Source organism: Salvelinus sp. IW2-2015, linkage group LG1 (assembly GCF_002910315.2).
Source record: "Salvelinus sp. IW2-2015 linkage group LG1, ASM291031v2, whole genome shotgun sequence".
Classification (NCBI taxonomy): domain Eukaryota; kingdom Metazoa; phylum Chordata; class Actinopteri; order Salmoniformes; family Salmonidae; genus Salvelinus; species Salvelinus sp. IW2-2015.
The window spans coordinates 2,142,200-2,165,553 of NC_036838.1; the positions used below are offsets into that span (position 1 = coordinate 2,142,200).

General features: G+C 43.5%; 1 pseudogene; it reads right to left on the bottom strand.

Moving 5' to 3' along the window:
* LOC111963223 (myosin-10-like) overlaps positions 1-23,354 on the bottom strand; it is a 99,450-nt pseudogene that overhangs the window by 70,686 nt on the left and 5,410 nt on the right.

The window sequence follows — 23,354 nt, forward strand, 5'->3', positions numbered from 1 at the left end:
TTATTGCCAGTTATAAGTCATTCATAGCCTACACCAGCCAACCAGCGGTTTGGTCAAAAGGAGGTTTGTAGGTTGGAGATAGCAGATACCAGCTGCTGCTCTCCCCTGAGCAGTGGTCTATAACCTTGATTTCAGTTACCAGTTGATTTGGCGGCTGGTGACCTGTACTGGTTGTATGAAAATGTTGGCTGGATCACTGCATAGTGTCATGGATATCATCACGGCATTATCTCAGTGCCATGATTTCATCTCCTAATGCTGTGATCGTGATGATAGTATCACATCCCTTTGGACATTGACGTTCAAATTTAGCCACGAGGAACAGGCATTTGCTTCATGTATTTATTAGGTAAGTATACTTAACATGAACAATGCACTTTGGTCACATTTCTGCAACTGTGCAGATTTAGCTAGCCGGATCATTTTCATCTGTAGTCCCTTAAGGGTGTCTAAACCTTTCCAGGGGCCAGTCATTATCCCAGCATTTCTGAGATGCCAGCCAATTGCCAGATGGAGGGTTAAATGAGGTGTAACATTACAAAGCCCTGGTTGTGTAACTAGGCTCCCCCCACCACAACTAGACCCACACATCTGCCATTAATTACTTCTCCAGATCTTTCCATAATCTCCCTCGTGGCTCTGGACTGATGGCGTCCAGTCAGTTACAAGGGGCTAATTTGACACATTTCTGGAACGTGTCGTTAAGAAATGCGAAGCGCTGATGTTTCTCTTGAATGAAACCATGTGTTGGTGAGAGAAGAAACGCCATGTCAGCATGGGGATTTCAAGAGTGGACTGAACTCGCATCAACGGCAACACTGTGCCTCACAACATATTGTCCAAACAGCAAGGCTTTGTGAGATTGAATGGCCTCTGTAAGGACTCTTCTTGTGTTTGGATAGGCCATTAGGTCCACTCAAGACAGATCTATATTGGCCTCATAATCTTTGAGCAATAAGCCTACATTGTTCTCATAGGAACCTCTCCGTCACTAAATGAATCAATCAAATAAATGTGTGAAAGGACCTCAATGTCTTTCGATAATAGTCTCAAAGATAACGAAGTGTTAAGTAAATGGTGTGGAGGAAAATTTCCGAGGATGGGAGACCTCATGTACAATGTACGGTCTAGACTCAAAACGATTGTGGGTGTGTTATTACGATGTAGGCCTAGTGTGTACACTCTGGGACCCGCCTATGCATCCCTTGACCACCTGGTACCAATAAGACCTGTAATGGTTTTCATGGCCAAAGTTCTTTTGAAAAATGCCAAGGCTTTGTGCTTGGCTCCTGTGAGTACTAGAACACACTGAGTACACACAGAGATGATTGTTAATCTATTGAAAAGAGACCCACATTTTTTAAGGAATTCCAAGTAGAGACAAGAAATACAGGCTTGATCAAATTTTCTGAATCAAATCAAATCAAAATCTTATATGTCACATGCGCCGAATACAACAGGTGTAGTAGACCTTTACCGTGAATGCTTACTTACAAGCCCTTAAACCAACAATGCAGTTCAAGAAGTAGAGTTAAGAAAATATTTACTAATAAACTAAAGCTAAAAAAAAAATATCAAATAGTAACACAAGAAAAATGACATAACAATGTTTTATGTTTTGGTGAGTGTTCTCTTGCTTTTACCTGGTTCAGAAGAACATTGACCACATGCAGTTATGGATGCTGAAAGTACTTGATGAATTACGCTACTGATTAATGTGTTTAATCAAATTCAATCCCTCATTTCCTCTACACTCTTAGAAAAAGGTTTCCAAAAGGGTTCTTCGGCTGTCCCATAGGAGAAACTTATGGTTCCATGTAGAACCATTTATGGTTCCATGTAGAATCGTCTGTGGAAAGGGTTCTACATGGAACTACTCAAAGCTGTTCTAGTTGGAACCAAAAGGGTTCTACCTGGAACCAACAAGGGTTATTCAAAGGGTTCTCCTATGGGGACAGCTAAGGAACCCTTTTAGGTTCTAGATAGTGTCCATGGGATTGTACCATGGTACATGGGATTTTTATTAGCCTAATAGTTGGAACAGCTTGTGGTACCATGGGATTTTTATTAGCCTAATTGTTGAAGCAGCTTTGATTGAGTTATCCTGCTCTGTTGCTTTTCTCATATGTTATGGAATTGAGATAATTTGTCCATTCCCCCCCAATTTCCAAGTCTTTCTGTCCCTAAACTCATTCAAACTGCAGGGAGTTTTTACCTCTGAATATCAGCAGATTCAGCACTTTCTGATGTTTCCAGCTGCCAAACATGGGAAGGATGTCCCTGGAGACACTCTGCAGTCTGAGCACCTAAACGACCGAGCCCTCCAGACAGAGCAGAGGTCTAGCTGTTTCTTTAGCCTCCCCTGAGATCCACGGCAGGTCCCGGCAATACTGGCAGCACACAGCCATTTTCCCTAGAGATATAATACGAGCAGTGGTTGATGTCTAAACCTATAAAGTTCTGGAATATGCTGACAATGATCCATTTCGAAGGCCTTTTCCCTCTAGGGTTTTTAAAACAGCTGGACATTAAGCCAGTGGAGCCAAATGCCCACCATCACTATGCCAACGCTCCACCATCATTATACCAACGTACCACATTGAGGAAGCTAGAGAATATCCATTACCCTTGAACTTTTTAAGTGTTTCTTGCAGTGACCAAACCTATCTGCTGGCCATTACAGTTCAATGGCAAAGATGCAGGGGTGGCCATTGGGCTGCTGTATATCCTCTGGGTGAATAAAGAATAAATCATTGTCTGCAGAGGCGGGAGGAGGCTAAGGGACTCCTAACGACCCTGGGTGGGAGGAACGAAGCCACACAGACACTGAGAGGGCAAGACCTGCTGATTCCCGGTTTCCTTTTCTGTCCGGGGTTAGGGTGAGACTGACTGCAGCTATAGCCAAGTCATCCTTTTCTGTTGTGTCAGGATTTTGGTTCTGTAGTGACAAGTTCGAGATAGAGAGAGAGGAATGACGTTAGAACATTGAGGAATGCGTTTGATCTCACCGTGGAATTCAGCCTCGGTCAGGCTGGATTGAACGATTACAAGGGATGGGAAATGTCATCTCTCACGTTCCATGGTGTCCAAAAGTGTTCAGTATGCTACAATGTGCTTCTCCCTTTGAAACACCTTTCATGTTTCGTCTTGATTTTAATTTATTAGAACATCTTGGCTCCAGGAATACAATGGCTTCAGATCAGGCCCCAGGTCCACGTTCTCCCCTTTGTTTTGGCTCTGGCTTGGACTGAGCCCTGGTCGTTAGAGGAATGCGGTCTCCCGTGCTCTACGGGGGGCCTTTCTGACGGTCCGGCAGGTGGTCTTGTGGCTGGCCGCTCTCCGGGAAGCTGTAGATGAGATCAAATCAGTTCCTCCAGTTGTGTGTGACTAATGAAAAATTACTTCAAACCACCTCCTGCCAATTCCTGCGCGGTGCGGTTGGTGCGCCGTCTCGGGACAGCTGGTTCTGTTTCTCAGCCAGGCCTGAGCCACATTGGCTGACCACTCATCTGAAAAAAATACACTATGTGCCGTGCTCACAGTGAGAATTCCTCTCTGTGTTGTCACCCCAGCGTGGATTGGCTTTTGGCAGAGCTAGCATACAGTAAAATGAGCCTGTTTCAATGTCCTCAGGGCCGTTGTATCTTAATAAATGGTACATTTTGGTCATCAGACTTTCAACTGCTGGTGTTTTCCTCAGGTCAGTCTCATGATAGGGGGAAAAGGATATTATGAACGTCTCTATTCACTTTACCAGGAATGGCAGGTGTGTGTTATTTTGCATTATGCCCCATGATCTAATGTATTCTAAATATTGAAGTAGGACAAGCCTCGGCTCTGGCTTAATTGAGATTCCCTCCCCTTACTTTCTTGTCACTCCCCGTCATCCCTCTGTCCTTGCTGTTTGGATACCACTGTGACAAGCCTGCATAAAAGTCCATAGGAACTGCAGGTCCTGAGGTATCCTTTCATTTCTAAATTGGTTATTGGTAGAAACCGATGCCTCATTTAAATGGGTGAAATGAAGCGAAAACAAAGAAGTGATTTGGATTTGGAATGGCACTTATTCCGAGTCCAAGTCTCCAGTCCCTGCCCCCCACCCCTACGTCCATGCAGATYKTCAGGGTGTGAGAAATCTGGAGGGTGTGAAGGGGTAATGGGAAAAACTCACTGGGTCATGGGACAAGTAGGGCTCATAACAAAAGTATGATTAGGGAAGCACTATGTATTTGCATGCACATGCAATGTCCAATAGTGGCATTACCACTACATTACCAGAACATTCAACCAGTGTCTTTGGGAAGATTCTTCACAGAGGACACTACTTGAAGTGTCAATGCACACATTCTCCACACCGYGAGGGAGCTTCCTCCTTGTCTAAACTGACACCAGGCAGGGCCTGGATGACGGYACTGCCCAACTCGTCACAACCAACCCCCACTGGACGGACAAGCRCTCGCCACAGAGACAAAAGGTCCCATTGTGCTGCCAAATGCAGGTCATCCTCTCTGCTCTCACTGGTCTGGTCCCAGTCACAGCTCCCAGCCTGCGGTGCCTCCCAGCTATATCAGGCAGAGGGAAAGAGAGCCAACTCTCTCAGACATCTCGCTATGATGTCTGTTGTTGTGACAGTCATGGGATGGTGCTCCGTGATGTGCATCCACACCAATAGCACAGCCCTATGGACATCCAGAGTCTGTACCTAGATAGTATTGCTGGGGAGCTGTCCCTCGCCCCAAGATCCAGAAAAAGAGTTAAGAGGTCAAGAGGAGCTGTGCAAAAACAAACACACGCTGGTGTAAAAACTCTGGATTAATTAGAGTGGGAGAGAAAGGGGGACTGGTAAGGATTGTTTGCTGCCTGGAATGATATGTTGGTTTAGTCAGGTGTCTGGGACAGGACAGCTCAGCAGGTAGCTGCAGGTAGCCTAGTGGTTAGAGAGTTGGACTAGTAATTGAAAGGTTGCAAGATCAAATCCCTGAGCTGACAAGGTAAAAATCTGTCGTTCTGCCCCTGAACAAGGCAGTTAACCCACTGTTCCTAGGCTGTCATTGAAAATACGAATTTGTTCTTAACTGACTTGCCTTGCTAAACAGAGGTAAAAAATAAATAAAAAATAATGGGTGTCTGTGACAGATAATGTGGCTATTTCTACTTGGAGTATAAGATATAAAATACATTAAATAAACCAAATGTGATCAATATATTCCAAGAAAGAAACAGAGCTGTTGTGCTTTCTTTAAGCAACTCCTTGTAAATCAATTCTGCCCGTCACTATTTTTCTACTGATGTGAGGAATAGGGTTATGCAGGCTTCTCCTGCTGGGCAAATCAAATCAAATAAAGTTTATTTGTCACGTGCGCCGAATACAAACAGGTGTAGACCTTACAGTGAAATGCTTACTTACAGACTCTAACCAAATAGTGCGAAAAAAGGTATGTGGTGTGTGTTGTGTGTGTGTGTGTGTGTGTGTGTGTGTGTGTGTGTGTGTGTGTGGTAAGTAAAGAAAATAAAACAACAGTAAAAATACATTTGAAATAAGAGTAGCAAGGCTATATACAGACACAGGTTGTCAGGCTTATTGAGGTAGTATGTACAGAGTGTATGGTTAAAGTGACTATGCATATATGATGAACAGAGAGTAGCAGTAGCGTAAAAGGAGGGGTTGGCAGTGGTGGGACACAATGCAGATAGCCCAGTTAGCCAATGTGCGGGAGCACTGGTTGGTCGGGCCAATTGAGGTAGTATGTACATGGATGTATGGTTAAAGTGGCTATGCATATAAGATAAACAGAAAGTAGCAGCAGCGTAAAAGAGGGGTTGGGGGGAGGCACACAATGTAAATAGTCCGGGTAACCATTGGTTACCTGTTCAGAAGTCTTATGGCTTGGGGGTAAAAACTGTTGAGAAGCTTTTTGTCCTAGACTTGGCACTCCGGTTGCCATGCGGCAGAACCTATAGGCTAGTAGACGCTGCAGGAGATAAGTTCTCGCTCATCACGAACCTTGGAAGATTTACGTCTATTACAAGCTGGATTTAACATCACATATAGGATTGTGAATCTATTTGAGTCACATATTCACCCTTATTGTGTTATGGAATCAGATGCCATTCTAAAAGTTTTGGGTGTATGTTTTCTTCACCCAACACTGCGGTGCGTCAACATACTTTGACCATGCCAGAGACAAAGTCAAAGCCTCTGGCAATCTGAAGAGGTCTGAAGTGGATTCTCTCTGCAGTGACTAAAGGCTTTGGGTTCTCAAGCTGAAATTTAGACCCATTGGTACTTATAGCCATAGTGGTGCTGAGAAGTGCATAGTTCTGAGGTATCAGCACTTCATGGAAAAAACCCAGTCATCCTTCACTTCCCCTTTCCACTGTGCTCCCCACATTCAGACATTGCTGGCAAAATGAATTTCTCTCTGGAGGTGGAAATATGAACAGAGAAATAAGACCAGCTCCTTTGGACTGTTTCAACAGAGCCCTTTTTCCTCAATAGGTGCCATTTGATACCATAATGCTGGAGATGCTTGCATGAATTTAGGGCTACTACAGAGTTGGCCAGTGCACTAAATCAAAATAATTGGGGGCGACTTTAGTATAGCAACAAACCATGGTTCAGCTGATGGTTTCAATTAAGCTTCTAGTGAAATGAATGGCCCTAAAGCTGTTGAAATTGAGTAGTAATCCCGTAAATCACAGGGCGACTGTTAACCAACTTTATGAGCGTTGGCGATGGTGAACGTGGCTTGTTTTGGTTTGGTAACTTGAGAGCGGAAGCCTTGAGTATTGTAACAGTAGAGCTAACGGAGATGCCGCCAAATGCAACAGGGGAAAAGTAACATTTCGACAATTTACAGAAGCCCCCCCCCCCCCCAAAAATCGACAAACTAAAATGATGACATAATGGCTGTTCATCCCCTAGCAACAGTTACAAATTGAAACACAACAACATCTGGCCTTGGGGAACTGACAATGTACAATTAACATGACAAATGACCAATCAGGCTCCACTAACATCACAGACCTGGGAGATAAGTGCAGACAAGCCTGTCCTAATATCAGTATGTACCGTTCCTACCGGTTGACTGCCTCTCAACAACAGCCTTAATCCAAAACAACCAGTTAAGTTGGCTTTGAATTTCTGGTTCCAGTAGACTGAATCAGATCATTCATACAATTTCCCTGTGTAGCAAACATATGCCGCATATTTTGTGCATTGACATTGATGGCTGTGGTGAAGGGAGGGATAACCATAACCAATTGAGACTTACCTTGGAGCATGCATCTGTAGGGCGGACTCTGAGATGGCGTAGATGTGAGGGGGCATCTCGTGTCTCTTCTTCCCCCTGTACATCTCTATGATGTTCTCGGAGTAGATGGGCAGGTACTTGTAGGGGTTGATCACCACCAGAAGAGGCCAGAGTACGTCTGCAGGAGAAGAAGTTTATGTCATTCAGTGTGAAAAACGGGAATCTGAAGACACCGTGATTTGATAATCACCTTTTTTTGTAACATTTAATATACAGGTTTGCCAGGTGAAGAGAAACCATCTGAAACAATTGTGGACCAGTCAGCTGTCATGTAATGAGAAAGAGCTAACAAATCCCTTCAGTGCCCACAGGGAATCACCACTATCACCATTTACTAATGATGATGAAGCAAATCAAATCAAAGTTTGTCACGTGCGCCAAATACAACAGGTGTAGTAGACTTACAGTGAAATGCATACTTACAGGCTCTAACCAATAGTGTAAAAAGATATTAGTTGAACAATAGGTAAGTAAAGAAATAAAACAATAGTATAAAGATAGGCTATATACAGTAGCGAGGCTATAAAAGTAGCGAGGCTACATACAGACAACGGTTAGTCAGGTTGATTGAGGAAGTATGTACATGTAGATATGTTTAAAGTGACTATGCGTATATGATGAACAGAGCGTAGCAGTAGCGAAAAAGAGGGGTTGATGGGTGGTGGGTGGTGGGTGGCGGGGCACAATGCCCGGTGTGCGGGAGCACTGGTTGGTCGGGCCAATTGAGGTAGTATGTACATGAATGTATAGTTTAAAGTGACTATGCATATATGATCAACAGAGAGTAGCAGCAGCGTAAAAAGAGGGGTTAGGGAGTTGGGGGGCCACACAATGCAAATAGTCCGGGTAGCCATTTGATTACTGTTCAGGAGTCTAATAGCTTGGGGGTAAAAACTGTTGAGAAGCTTTTTTGTCCTAGACTTGGCACTCCGGTACCGCTTGCAATGCGGTAGTAGAGAGAACAGTCTATGACTGGGTGGCTGGGGTCTTTGACAATTCTTAGGCCTTCCTCTGACACGCATGGTGAGAGGTCCTGGATGGCAGGCAGCTTAGCCCCAGTGATGTATCTGGGCCGTACGCACTACCTCTGTAGTGCCCAGCGGTCAGAGGCCGAGCAATTGCCGTACCAGGCAGTGATGCAAACCAGTCAGGATGCTCTCGATGTTGCAGCTGTAGAACCTTTTAAAGATCTCAGGAAGTATGCCAAATTTTTTAGTTTCTGAGGAGGAATAGGCTTTGTCGTGCCCTCTTCACGACTGTCTTGGTGTGTTTGGACATTCTAAGTTTGTTGTTGATGTGGAACCAAGGAACTTGAAGCTCTCAACCTGGTCCCCTGCAGCCCTTCGATGAGAATTGGGGCATGCTCGGTCCTCCTTTTCCTGTAGTCCACAATCATTTCCTTAGTCTTGGTTACGTTGAGGTAGAGGTTGTTATTCTGGCACCACTCGGCCAGATCTCTGACCTCCTCCTATAGGCTGTCTCGTGCGTTGTCGGTGATCAGGCCTACCACATGTTGTGTCGTCTGCAAAATTAATGATGGTGTTGGAGGCTGCTTGGCCATGCAGTCGTGGGTGAACAGGGAGTCCAGGAGGGGACTGAGCACGCACCCCTGGGGCTCCAGTGTTGAGGATCAGCGTGGCAGATGTGTTGCTACCTACCTCACCACCTGGGGGCGGTCCGTTAGGAAGTCCAGGATCCAGTTGCAGAGGGAGGTGTTTAGTCCCAGGATCCTTAGTTAGAGGGTACTATGTTGTTGAACGCTGAGCCGTAGTCAATGAATAGCATTCTTACATAAGTGTTCCTATTGTCAGGTGGGAAAGGGCAGTGTGGAGTGCGATAGAGATTGCATCATCTGTGGATCTGTTTGGGCGGAATGCAAATTGGAGTGGGTCTAGGGATTCTGGGATAATGGTGTTGATGTGAGCCATTACCAACATTTCAGAGCACTTCATGGAGTGAGTTTAACGGGTCTGTAGTCATTTAGGCAGGTTGCCTTTGTGTTTGGGCACAGGGACTATGGTGGTCTGCTTGAAACATGTTGGTATTACAGACTCAATCAGGGACATGTTGTAAATGTCAGTGAAGACACCTGCCAGTTGGTCAGCACATGCCCGGAGCACACGTCCTGGTAATCCGTCTGGCGCCGCAGCCTTGTGTATGTTGACCTGTTTAAAGGTCTACTCACGTCAGCTACGGAGAGCGTGATACACAGTCGTCCGGAACAGCTGATGCTGTCATGCATGCCTCTGTGTTGCTTGCCTCGAAGCGAGCATAGAAGTGGTTTAGCTAGTCTGGTAGGCTCGTGTCACTGGGTAGCTCGTGGCTGTGCTTCCCTTTGTAGTCTGTAATAGTTGCAAACCCTGCCACATAAGGAAGCGTCGGAGCCGGTGTAGTATGATTCAATCTTAGCCCGTATTGACGCTTTGCCTGTTTGATGGTTCGTCGCAGGGCATAGCAGGATTTCTTGTAAGCTTCCGGGTTAGAGTCCCGCACCTTGAAAGCGGCAGCTCAGTGCGAATGTTGCCTGTAATCCATGGCTTCCTGGTTTGGGGTATGTACGTACAGTCACTGTGGGGACGAAAAGGAGTGTGAACTGCTTAGTGGACAGTGACTAAGCACAAACAGAGTAATATCCTGACCTTGGCTTGTATGGTGGTGGAAGGACAGTGAAGATGTGAAAGGATACATACAGGTGGCGTAGAGGGAATGAGAGAATGAAGATCATTGCTGGTCCGTATCAAAGTAGCCTAATGATAAGGTTGACCTTCAGTTTGCTGCTACKGGCACTGAGATTAAAACATTACCATCATAATGATTAGGCATCATAAAAAYACTGGTTGCCTCTGGTTCAGAGCCACCCACTGGCCGAGATTTATTTTCCCTTATCTCTCACTCTCCCCAACCTCCAAAAACTGATCATACAGAAACAGTCTCTGTGATATAGATGCTGCTAGGAGGATGGCTGCCAAAGTGCTGCACCATTTGAGATTCCTCCCACATGGCACTCACAGCTTTCTCCTCCTCCGCCTCCAGCTCATTGCATCCGGCTGAGGACGGCTCTTTATTCAGTGCAGTCCAACACACTTAAGCCAGGGAATGAGTTACGCTGTGTGTGATGCATTGTAATAACCCGAAACGGAGAGCAACAAATCTGATCTCTTTAACACTAATGCAGATCTCTAAATGGGGGTTGTTGCAGTTGCGTATAAAACTGCCATATCATCCCTGCAGTGTCAGACGTGGGGGGGCAGGAGAGGGTTAATCCCTGTCTACAGTCTGCCGGCCAGGATATTCCATTAACCAAGTAAGAGAGGGGGGACGGGTGATTATGTAGAAGGGTCCATTTCCCATTCTGCCTTTCTCTCTGTGTCCATGCACCCTTTCTCTCCATCTCTCAGTCCCTCTCTCTTGGTCAGTCCAAGCTTAGGTGGGCGGCAGAGACACATTCATGTAACTATGGTGTCTAGTGTGTTGGGGCAGGGGAGGCAAAAGACAGGGGGCTGCAGAGGGGCCCGAGGTCGGCTAACCAAGTTGCTGAGCTGGAACAATGGCGGTGTGGCCGCGGCATACTGGTGGGGGGTGGGGGTAGCGGCAGGGTCCTAGTCTAAAGACTCTTGCGGAGCAAAGCTCACCGCCACAGCTGTCGCCTGGCGGCAGCGGGAAATGTGATTGTGAGTCACACACACTCCTTCTCCTCTGGGAGATAAAACAAAGGTGTCCGCTCACACACCAGCTAGCTGCTATACCTCTTATCTCAGTCTTTGGACCACAGGGGACTTTTACTGCACTCTATTTGGCTGCAGCATGACTGGGGTTTGTGGCATTGTGTTATGTGGTATAAAAATAATGCCAATATATTGAAGGTCATGAACAATGGAAATGAGACGATCCCCATCACCATTGCAGAATGTGATGAACGGTCACTTTGCGACGACACGTGGTGCAGTGATTTTGGGGGATATCATGGTGTGCATTAGGGGAGGGGTGAGTGGGTCACCAGATGGCCAGTCTTTCATACGTACACAGACAGATCCCTCGGAAGGGCAGAGATATGCTCTAGCCTGGTCATGGGCCAGCCACAGCAACAACAAGCTCGGGAGGAAGCAGAGATTTGTTGTTCAAACCAAAATCAAATCAAAGTTTATTGGTCGCGTACACAGTTTAGCAGGTGTTATAGCGGTGCAGCGAAACGCTTATGTTACTAGCTCCTAACAATGCAGTAAAATGTCCAAATTAAAATGTCAAGAAAAATACACCACAAAAGGAAGAAATCAAGAACGGCGTGACGAATGTTCATGAGTCACATTGTGGGACTAGGTCGCTTTTTGGGGAGAAAAATMATGGATGCAGGGGTCACTAGCAAGGGGTATGTGGCTACACAGGGGTAACTAACATTCTAGTGCGATTCATCTTGGTGCACTGGTCGATGAGTATGTATGGAGTTATGGAAGAGATTCCTGCGGAATCCACAGATCCCCACATAGTTGCAAGCCTCACCTTTAGCTGGCAGCAGAGTAGGGCCAGCGGACACACCACACCACCTGTCGCCCCTTCCCCCCCACAGTGGGCGCAGCGCCAGGCAGACGGATCAGCGCTCCGGCTGGCGCAGCCCAGACCCAGAGGCAGCAYCAGGGTCGGGGAGAGATAGGACTCAGCTTCCCAGCCTGGATGGCAGCCCCTGGGGAGTACTTGGGGGATTAGTGGGGCTCTGGGTCTGCAGGCGGGGGTGAGACGTGTAGGAGGTATATGGAGGCCTTGGCGAAGAACCTGTCCCTCTCTCTCAATACAGTAGAGACCGGGGTGAAACGCCGGCCAAGAGCATATACGTCTCACACAGCACTGTGCCTTAGATGGAGGGAGGCGTGAGACAAGAACCTGTCTCTCAGTACAACAAAGTAGTGTACCCGGATAGCCAGGCTGTGGTTAACAACGGAGAACTCTGACACAGTTGACTAGGTTCCCAGTTCTCCGGAAATGTCCAAGTGGTCCCCCGTGCCAAGCCCAAGCTGAGCGTAGCTGAGCAACGGCAAGAGTTGAGGGCCTCTCCATGGAGAGTGGATGTTTTCATTCTCATTCTCAACATTGTTCCGTCTGCGAAGCTTAGCTCAGTGCCACTCCGTTTTGATTGTCATAGCATATTGAAAAGAGGCGATGATTATGGAGAATAGAATTTTCAAAGGGTTTAGAGAGAGAATGGTGTTATAATCGTTCACATATGAGCATGGCTTTTCAGGTGCTCCAATAGGCTGGTCTAAGTGGTAGGAGATACGCGCATAGGAGAGCAAGCAGTTTTTGCTCATAAAGTGTGTGGTGTAATTGATCTGCTCAACTCATCGGGGGCTGTGCAGGTGCGAGTCTGAGATCAGGGAAGGAAGGAGTGGTTTTGTGCGTCTGTTCTGGTATATGGGGACTTAAGAAATATTCTTTTAGATATTTTTATTATGGAAAACTAAGTGAGGCACTGGTTTATTGAGAAAGAGAGACCATGCTCAGTGAGAGCTTAGGGAGATGAAGAGGGGATGTGCAGATGAAGGTGACTAACCATCACTCAAAGTAGGCCTTGGGCCCGTCCATTCCCCAGTCTGCACCTGTGCAGTACAGAATAAGCAGATACTGTTATTGAAGTTAAGAAACATGCCATTTAATAACACATCAACCATACAAGCTTAGCCTTTTGGGGCATTGAGGTTGGCCACAGACCACAAGGGGAAACGAGAACGCTATGCAGCTGACCAAAAACGAGTGCTGAGCAATTAGTGCTTTCTGAGGTCGGTTCGGTTTCGGTTCGATTACAAAAAATATTTCACTGTTTCGATTTCGGTTTCGATTATTAAAACATTAAATGCACTATGCATTATGTGGGTTAAATGCTGTAACACACAATAAATAAAAGTCCCATGATGGTAGTGACMGTCCATTACTGCTTATCACCTATTAACCTTCATTCACATTACTTTACTCAAATATCTCACTTGTTGTGTATATTAAACTATTATMTCATTCCAAYTCATCATCTCATCTCTATAGAGCTGCTGTCTATACTGTCTCACAAAATCACTATTTTGTAGATCTTCAAAGTAAATAAGGCATGACTGCAGAATACCAATTATCAATCATTTAGAMCATGCACTTTCAGGTAGAMACCTTGAGGKGCAACAGCTGCTCTCTATATCCTCTCACAATCACGCATTATTTMATCTCTTCTYCAGCAGGRGTAAAAGAAACACAGACCGGACATGTAAATGCACAATGGATTATGGCCATTGTAGTTAAMTACCGCATCTTATGRGCRAAACAATGTGGAATATTAGCCCTGTTGGAAACTACAACTCCCTACTACATTGCACAGTTCAGGCTGTATCTGATTAATTTCTAGAGAAACTGTGCAACGTGCGCATTGATCTCACAGTAAYAAAATTGTTTATCGCTCAGTACTACCAAAAACAGACATCTGGAGGCAAGTGTCCTTCCTTACCCCTCAACAGCCTCTTTTCAATACGCACCTGGGGCACATCAGCGTTGTTGAGYATTGAGTCAGTGGCAGTTTCAAAGTGGGACTGTTCCCTATGAAATGTCCCTGGCCTCTACTGTATTGGATTGCAAGGAGTGGATCTTGACCTAGTCGGCACCAGTCATGCTTATTAACCATCTTTGGCTCTGAGAGTCCTACAGTTCTCAGCCTATAACATTCTATCTCATTAGCATAGGGTAGCCAGGGGTCAAGAACCTGTAGCACCAGGAGAGTTCAGGATAGGCAGAGCTCGCTGTAAACCTCGGTGTTGTTCTTTTATCAACGGAGTGCATATGAAACCTATTTTACAAGAAAGAAACMGCAATGTACAGCCTCGCAAAAACAAACCAATATCCTTCAGCACCCCCAGAGAGACAGAGGAGACCGTTTTTTTTACCCTGTGACCTGAGAGTCATRAACAGTCACAGGATCAAACATCAACCAAAACACACAGTACTGTGCAAAAGTTTTAGGCAGGGCGGAGAAAAACTGTAAAGTAAGAATGCTTTCAAAAATAGACATGTTAATAGTTTATATTTATCAATTAACAAAATGCAAAGTGAATGAACAGAAGAAAATCTACATCAATCAATATTTGGTGTGACCAAGCTTTGCCTTCAAAACAGCATCAAGTCTTCTAGGTACACTTTAGTACACACAATTTCTGAAGAACTCAGCAGGTAGGTTGGCCCAAACATCTTGGAGAACTCCACAGTTCTTCTGTGGATTTAGGCAGCCTCAGGTGCTTCTCTCTCTTTATGTAATCCCAGACAAGACTTGTTGATGTTGAGATCAGGGCTCTGGGGGCCATACCATCACTTCCAGGACTCCTTGTTATTCTTTACGCTGAAGATAGTTCTTAATGACATTCGCTGTATGTTTGGGGTCGTTGTCTTGCTGCAGAATACATTTGGGGCCAATCAGATGCCTCCCTGATGGATAAGATGCCTGTACTTTTCAGCATTGAGGAGACCATTCATTCTGACCAAATCACCAACTCCATTTGTAGAAATGCAGCCCCAAACTTGCAAGGAACCTCCACCATGCTTCACTGTTGCCTGCAGCCACTCATTCATGTACCGCTCTCCAGCCCTTCGGTGAACAAACTACCTTCTGCTAGACAGATATTTCAAATTTTGACTTATCAGTCCAGAGCACCTGCTGCCATTTATGCACCCAGATCCTGTGTTTTCGTGCATAGTTAGTCGCTGTGCCATGTTTCACGTCGGAGGTATGGCTTTGTGGGCGCAAATCGCCCATGAAGGCGACTTCTGACCAGACTTCTCCGGACAGTAGATGGGTGTACCAGGGTCCCATTGTTCTCTGCCAATTCTGAGCTGATGGCACTGCTGGACATCTTCTGATTGCGAAGGGAAGTAAGCATGATGTTTCTTTCATTTGCTGCAGTAAGTTTCCTTGGCCGACCACTGCGTCTACGGTCCTCAACGTTGCCCGTTTGTGCTTCTTTGTGCTTCTTCAAAAGAGCTTTGACAGCACATCTGGAAACCCCTGTWTGCCTTMAAATTTCGGTCCTTGCTGAGACAKTGGCTTGTAGGCCTCTCCAGGTCTCACACTCATGGTGAAATTTGGTGGAGGATCTGTGATGATCTGGAGGTGCAAGGCTGGAATTGGACAGATTTGTCTTTGTGAAGGACGCATGAATCAAACCACGTACAAGGTTGACCTGGAAGAAAACCTGCTTCCATCTGCTCTGACAATGTTCCCCAACTCTGAGGATTGTTTTTTCCAGCAGGACAATGCTCCATGACACACAGCCAGGTCAATCAAGYTYTGGATCAAATCAAGACCCTGTCATGGCCAGCCCAATCTCCAGACCTGAACCCCATTGAAAACCTCTGGAATGTGATCAAGAAGAAGATGGATGGTCACAAGCCATCAAACAAAGCCGAGCTGCTTGAATTTTTGCGCCAGGAATGGCATAAAGGCACCCYACATCAATGTGAAAGACTGGTGGAGGGCATGCCAAGACGCATGAAAGCTGTGATTGAAAATCAGGGTTATTCCACCAAATACTGATTTCTCTACTATTCCAAAGTTAAAACATTAGTATTGTGTTGTTTAAAAATGAATATGAACTTATTTTCTTTATTCGAGGTCTGACAACACTTTTCTGACAACAACTTTTTTGTTATTTTGACCAGTTGTCATTTTCTGCAAATAAATGACCTAAATGACAATATTTGTATTTTGGGAGAATTGTTGTCAGTAGTTTATATAATAAAACAAAAATGTTCATTTTACCCAAACACATACCTATAAATAGTAAAACCTGAGAAACGGATAATTTTGCAGTGGTTTCTTAATTTTTTCCAGAGCTGTATATATCATGTCCTCTACATAATATCCTCTATATAATATCTATATATACAGTGCATTCAGAAATTATTCAGACCCCTTCCCTTTTTCCACATTTTGTTACGTTACAGCCTTATTCTAAAATGCATTAAATATTTTTTGCCCCCCTCAATCTACACACAATACCCCACAATGAACAAGAGAAAACAGGTTGTTTGAATTATTTGCACATTTATAATTTAAAAAAACAACAGAAATACCTTATTCAGTATTCAGACCCTTTGCTATGAGATTCAAAATTGAGCTCAGGTGCTTCCTGTTTCCATTGATCATCCATGAGATGTTTCTACAACTTGATTAGAGTCCACCTGTGGTAAATTCAATTGATTGGACATGATTTGGAAAGGCAGACACCTGTCTATATAAGGTCCCACAGTTGACAGTGCATATCAGAGCAAAAACCAAGCCATGAGGTRGAAGGAATTGTCCTTGGAGCTCCGAAACAGGATTGTGTCGAGGCACATCTGGGGAACGGTACCACAAAATGTCTGCAGCGTTGATGGTCCCCAAGAACACAGTGGGCCTACATCATTCTTAAATGGAAGAAGTTGGAACCACCCAAGACTTCCTAGAGCTGGCTGCCCGGCCAAACTGAGCAATCAGGGGAGAGGGCCTTGTCAGTAGGTGACCAAGAACCTGATGGTCACTCTGACAGAGCTCTAGATTTCCTGTATGGAGAAGGGAGAACCTTCCAGAAGGACACGATCTCTACAGCACTCCACCAATCAGGCCTTTATGGTAGAGTGGCCAGACGGAAGCCACTCCTCAGTAAAAAGCCCATGACAGCCTGCTTGGAGTTTGCRAAAAGGCACCTAAAGGACTCTCAGACCATGAGAAACAAGATTCTCTGGTCTGAGGAAACCAAAATTGAACTATTTGGCCTGAATACCAAGCGTCACATCTGGAGAAAACCTGGCACTATCACTACGGTGAAGCATGGTGGTGGCAGCATCATGCTGTGGGGATGTTTTTCAGGGGACTGGGAGACTAGTCAGGATTGAGGGAAAAATTTACGGAGCAAAGTACAGAGAGATCCTTGTTGAAAACCTGCTCCAGAGCGCTCAGGACCTCAGACTGGGGGCGAAGGTTCACCTTCCAACAGGACAACAATCCTAAGCACACAGCCAAGACAACAAAGGAGTGGCTTCGGGACAAGTCTCTGAATGTTCTTGAGTGGCCCAGCCAGAGCCCAGACTTGAACCCAAACTAACATCTCTGGAGACATGACAATAGCTGTGCAGCGACACTCCCCATTCAACTTGACAGAGCTTGAGAAGATCTGCACAGAAGAATGGGAGAAACTCCGCAAATACAGGTGCCAAGCTTGCAGCATCAAACCCAAGAAGAATTGAGTCTGTAATCACTGTCAAAGGTGTTCCAACAAAGTACTGCGTAAAGGGTACTTATGCGTAAAGAATACTTATGTAAATATGGCATTTTAATTTTTTATAAATTCGCGCAAATTTCTACAAACCTGTTTTTGTTTTGTCATTATGGAGTATTGTGTGTAGATAGATGAGGGGGGGAATTATTTTATACATTTTTTAATTAGGCTGTAACGTAACGAAATGTGGAAAAAGTCAACAGGTCTGAATACTTTCCGAATGCACTATATATAGAATATAAAGCTCTCAGAATAAAATGAATATCTCCCCTTCCAAACTGTGTCAGGGTGTAATTGTCTAGAATAGAAATAAACTTCTCTGCAGGCAGCACATGCTGCTTCTAGGCTGACATGCTAACTACTAATTACAGCAGTCTACTTCTCCCCTGGTAACTCATGCATTGCTTTACTTGATCTGAGGAAATGTGAAAAAATAACAAACTATGATGCCTAAGGAGGTTAGAATAAATGTTTTAAAAGAGATGGAGAGAAAGAAAGAGATGGAGGGAGAGACAAGGTGGGAGAGAGTGAGAGACAGGGAAATGGAAGAGCGACAAAGGCATCCAGATTAGGTTTGGGCAGTATACCGTATATGTATACTGGGGTATATGGAAATAGTTCACAGGATGGTTTTTCAATACCGTCATTACCATTGAAACTATTTCTTTGAAGTTTAAAACACCTTTGAATATTTGTAGCTACTTTAAGTAAATACCTGCACTCAACTTGTGCAATAAGTTAGGAGATCAAGAAGATTGCGTTCTTCATTTCACCTGTCACATTTTTTCATAATGAAGRTTACCGGTAGTCCCCAGTCACGTGGTGTTTGTTTACAAGCACACAACAATGACAGACCGGAGCCTTCTGAGTCACACGCTGTTGTGCAGCACGCGCCAGGTAATGTAGTTACATTCACAACTAAATGTTTGCCAGCTAGATTACTTATAAATATAACTAAGTTAACTGTCTAAAAGTTGCTAAATGCTCTGCAGTTGTGCATTTTGTTTGCTAATTTAGTGGTTAGCTTCTTCGTTTGGTAACAGCAGAGAATCCTGGATCAAGAGCAGGGTTTCCTTTAGGAAAATGTGACCCTGGACATTTGACTGGCCCCATTTTAATTTACCCGGACCCATATCCATTGGGTGGGTAACCTGATTAGGGCGTCCACCCACGTTGCTCAGAATGACAGAAATCCCATTTAGATTATGGTAATTTATCTTAACAGGACATGCAAGTTGAGGATGCAACGACGTGCGTCCTTCTTACTGAATTCCACTGCACACTTTGAAGACGTTACATTTACTTTTCCTCAGCCAACAAGATGCGTAACGAACAGCAAAATCAAAAGCCCCTGTCAATCTACTACTCCTTATACTAGAAAAGTTGACATATTCTATTGGTCAGCTTGTCGAGAAAGAAATAGCCCAAACAGACTATGGCAGTTGTGGGACAATAGATCCCAAATCCATTCAACCAGCAGGAGGCCTAGAAAACATTCTAAAGCAATGAGTCTGATGCAACAGATCAGAACATTTAGCTTAAAATGTTGATAAACAATTACTTCTTCACATTATAACCACAGCAATGCGCACAAGACAGTAGGCTACGTGTGAAAATTTGTTTCATAATGCAATTAGCGGGAAAATACAGTTAGAAATTTAGAAATTGGGGAATTCTAATATGCAACAACTAGCATGGGTTTCTAAAATGACTAGGATTGTCCCTTTGGCTACTGGACAATGAAAGAATGTTGAAAACCAATAGAACATGAGAGAAATAGGCTACTGGGTTTCAATGGCATATGAAGTCTTTATGAAACAATAGGCTACTGGTTTCAATGGCATATGGAAGTCTTTATGAAACAATAGGCTACTGGTTTCAATGGCATATGGAAGTCTTTATGAAACAATAGGCTACTGGTTTCAATGGCATATGGAAGTCTTTATGAACAATAGGCTACTGGTTTCAATGGCATATGGAAGTCTTTATGAAACAATAGGCTACTGGTTTCAATGGCATATGGAAGTCTTATAAAACAATAGGCTACTGGTTTCAATGGCATATGGAAGTCTTTATAAAACAATAGGCTACGGTTTCAATGGCATATGGAAGTCTTTATGAAACAATAGGCTACTGGTTTCAATGGCATATGGAAGTCTTTATGAAACAATAGGCTACTGGTTTCAATGGCATATGGAAGTCTTTATGAAACATATGCTACTGGTTTCAATGGCATATGGAAGTCTTTATAAACAATAGAGCTACTGGTTTCAATGGCATATGGAAGTCTTTATGAAACAATAGGCTACTGGTTTCAATGGCATATGGAAGTCTTTATGAAACAATAGGCTACTGGTTTCAATGGCATATGGAAGTCTTTATAAAACAATAGGCTACTGGTTTCAATGGCATATGGAAGTCTTTATAAACAATAGGCTACTGGTTTCAATGGCATATGGAAGTCTTTATAAACAATAGGCTACTGGTTTCAATGCATTATGGAAGTCTTTATGAAACAATAGGCTACTGGTTTCAATGGCATATGGAAGTCTTTATGAAACAATAGGCTACTGGTTTCAATGGCATATGGAAGTCTTTATAAAACAATAGGCTACTGGTTTCAATGGCATATGGAAGTCTTTATGAAACAATAGGCTACTGTTTCAATGGCATATGGAAGTCTTTATAAAACAATAGGCTACTGGTTCAATGGCATATGGAAGTCTTTATGAAACAATAGGCTACTGGTTTCAATGGCATATGGAAGTCTTTATAAAACAATAGGCTACTGGTCAATGGATATGGAAGTCTTTATGAAACAATAGGCTACTGGTTCAATGGCATATGGAAGTCTTTATGAAACCATATGCTACTGGGTTCAATGGCATATGGAAGTCTTTTATAAAACAATAGGCTACTGGTTTCAATGGCATATGGAAGTCTTTATGAAACAATAGGCTACTGGTTTCAATGGCATATGGAAGTCTTTATAAAACAATAGGCTACTGTTTCAATGCATATGGAAGTCTTTATGAAACCATATGCACTGTTTCAATGGCATATGGAAGTCTTTATGAAAACAATAGCTACTGTTTCAATGCATATGGAAGTCTTTATAAAACAATAGGCTACTGGTTTCAATGGCATATGGAAGTCTTTATGAAACAATAGGCTACTGGTTTCAATGGCATATGGAAGTCTTTATGAAACAATAGGCTACTGGTTTCAATGGCATATGGAAGTCTTTATAAAAACAATAGGCTACTGGTTTCAATGGCATATGGAAGTCTTTATGAAACCATATGCTACTGGTTTCAATGGCATATGGAAAGTCTTTATAAAAAACAATAGGCTACTGGTTTCAATGGCATATGGAAGTCTTTTAGAACAAAGGCTACTGGTTTCAATGGCATTATGGAAGTCTTTATAAAACAATAGGCTACTGGTTCAATGGCATATGAAGTCTTTATAAAACAAATAGGCTACTGGTTTCAATGGCATATGGAAGTCTTTATGAAACAATAGGCTACTGGTTTCAATGGCATATGGAAGTCTTTATGAAAGTAATTGCRTCCACAGATATGGTCAGATTTGCCTAGGCGACTTTGAAGCAAGGTAAAACATTCCTCATAATATGTAGTAAAATGTTCAGGTTTCAAACAATTAAGTATATGTTTTCCAAATGCATACTGGCTTCAGCTCATTGCAAAGTGGTGTGTGACGCGCTGATGAAGCCTGCCTTCCGTTGAGAAATAAAAAGAGTAGCTCTTTTTAATTGTGGCCATCAAAACTATTTTCAACACGCGATTGCATTTAGAATTAATGTGCAATGATTGGGCTTATAAAAGCGCTGTCTGACAGATTTACCGTTCAAAAGCTCTGTATCTGTATGCTATGCGTGTGTGCTAAATAAGACACATAACAAATATACACACGCGCCAATTTCATTGCACTAAATTATGCAAATGAACCTATAGACCAATAAGCATGACCAGTCAAATGTATTTACATCGACTAGTATTTCCATCAATGAATAGGCTAAAAAGCATTATTTCTCTATGGGAATGTTTTTCTTCTCAATGCCAAGGACATGCCGGTGCCGATTTTATTTCTCTGCTTTAAAAAATATTATTGGCCAAAAGGCAGCTATTACCTGCTAACGGAGACCCTGATCAAGAGCCTTGCTGTCAAATATTTTGTTTTGTTCATYCAGCAAACTGTGAGTAGCATTCTTTTGTTACTTGTATAACTTTATTAGCTGGGATGGCTGTCCTGKCAATAGTTTAGGATAAAATGTATAAAATGTTCGGAAATGCTCTCGTTAGCATTTAGTTAGCATTCTCTATGGGATTTTACATGTACCTGTTAGCATTGCTAACCTGCGGATTAAAGAGGCTCAGTTGCGTAGCCTAGGGGTAGCCTAGTGGTTAAGAGCGTTGGGCCAGTAACTGAAAGGTTGCTGGTTCAAATGCACAAGCCGGCAAGGTGAAAAAATCTGCCGTTCTTCCCTTGAGCAAGTCAGGTAACTCCCAAAAAAACAACTGTTCCCGGCATACATTAAAGCAGCATATTTTGTCACAAACTGAAATTAGGCAAACTATACACATTTCAGAAACCAAGAAATGGCGATTTCTGCATAGTGCATCTTTAAATGTGCAATACACATTTCGGTTGAATGCATTCAGTTGTGCAACTGACTAAGTATCCCCCCTTTCCCTTTTTGAAAATGGCGCCCTTAGTGTTCAGTGCCGGTAATACAGAATATCCCGGGATGGCACAAGGCCGTTGTGACAATCTGGATACCGCCCAAACCTAATACAGATCCAGCGAACTTGACAGTAGGGCTGTCTCTGACCTAAAACAATCTTGGTCGACTGAGTCATCTGTAGAACGTGCATTTTTCCATATATAGACTTTGAATAAAATGAAAAAAATGAATAAAATCAACTATATGCACTGAGCTTGTCTGATGCTTTAAGCACACTGTTTGATTAAATAATTAAGACACAAATAGCTCAAGAGGGAGCCCGATGGCCACGATGTGTTAAAACTTCTTAGGGATAGGGGGTATTTTCACGTCCGGATGAAAAGCGTGCCCAAAGTAAACTGCCTGTTACTCAGGCCCAGAAGCTAGGATATGCAAATAATGGTAGATTTGGATAGAAAACACTCTAAAGTTTCTAAAACTGTTCAAATAATATCTGTGGTGAGTATAACAGAACTGATTTGGCAGGCGAAACCCCGAGGACAAACCATTCAGGGGAGAGAAATTTTTTTAGGTCATAGTATTTCCCACTAGTTTTCTATGGGAAGCCCTATTTAATAGGAACCTGGTTGCAGTTCCTATGGCTTCCACTAGATGWCAACAGTCTTTAGAAATTGGTTGATGTTTTTCTTTTGAGAAATGAAGAAGTATGGCTGTTCTTTGTAAGTGTCACTCCATGTGGACTCTACTGTTTGGTGCGCGTGAACCGGAACGCGCCTCACGTTGTTTTTATCCAGTATTGGAAACAGTTTATCCAGTCTTAAATTTTAATTTTATCGATTATTTACGTTTTAGGATACCTGAGGTTGGATTAGGAACGTTGTTTGAAATGTTTGGACCAAGTTTACAGGTAATTTATTAGKTACTTTGTAGTCATGTTGGGCGAGTTGGAACCGGTGTATTTCTGAATCAAACAAGCCAAATAAAATGGACATTTTGGGGATATAAAGAAGGACATTTTGGAGTGCCAACAGAAGAAGATCTTCAAAGGTAAGGCATTTATTA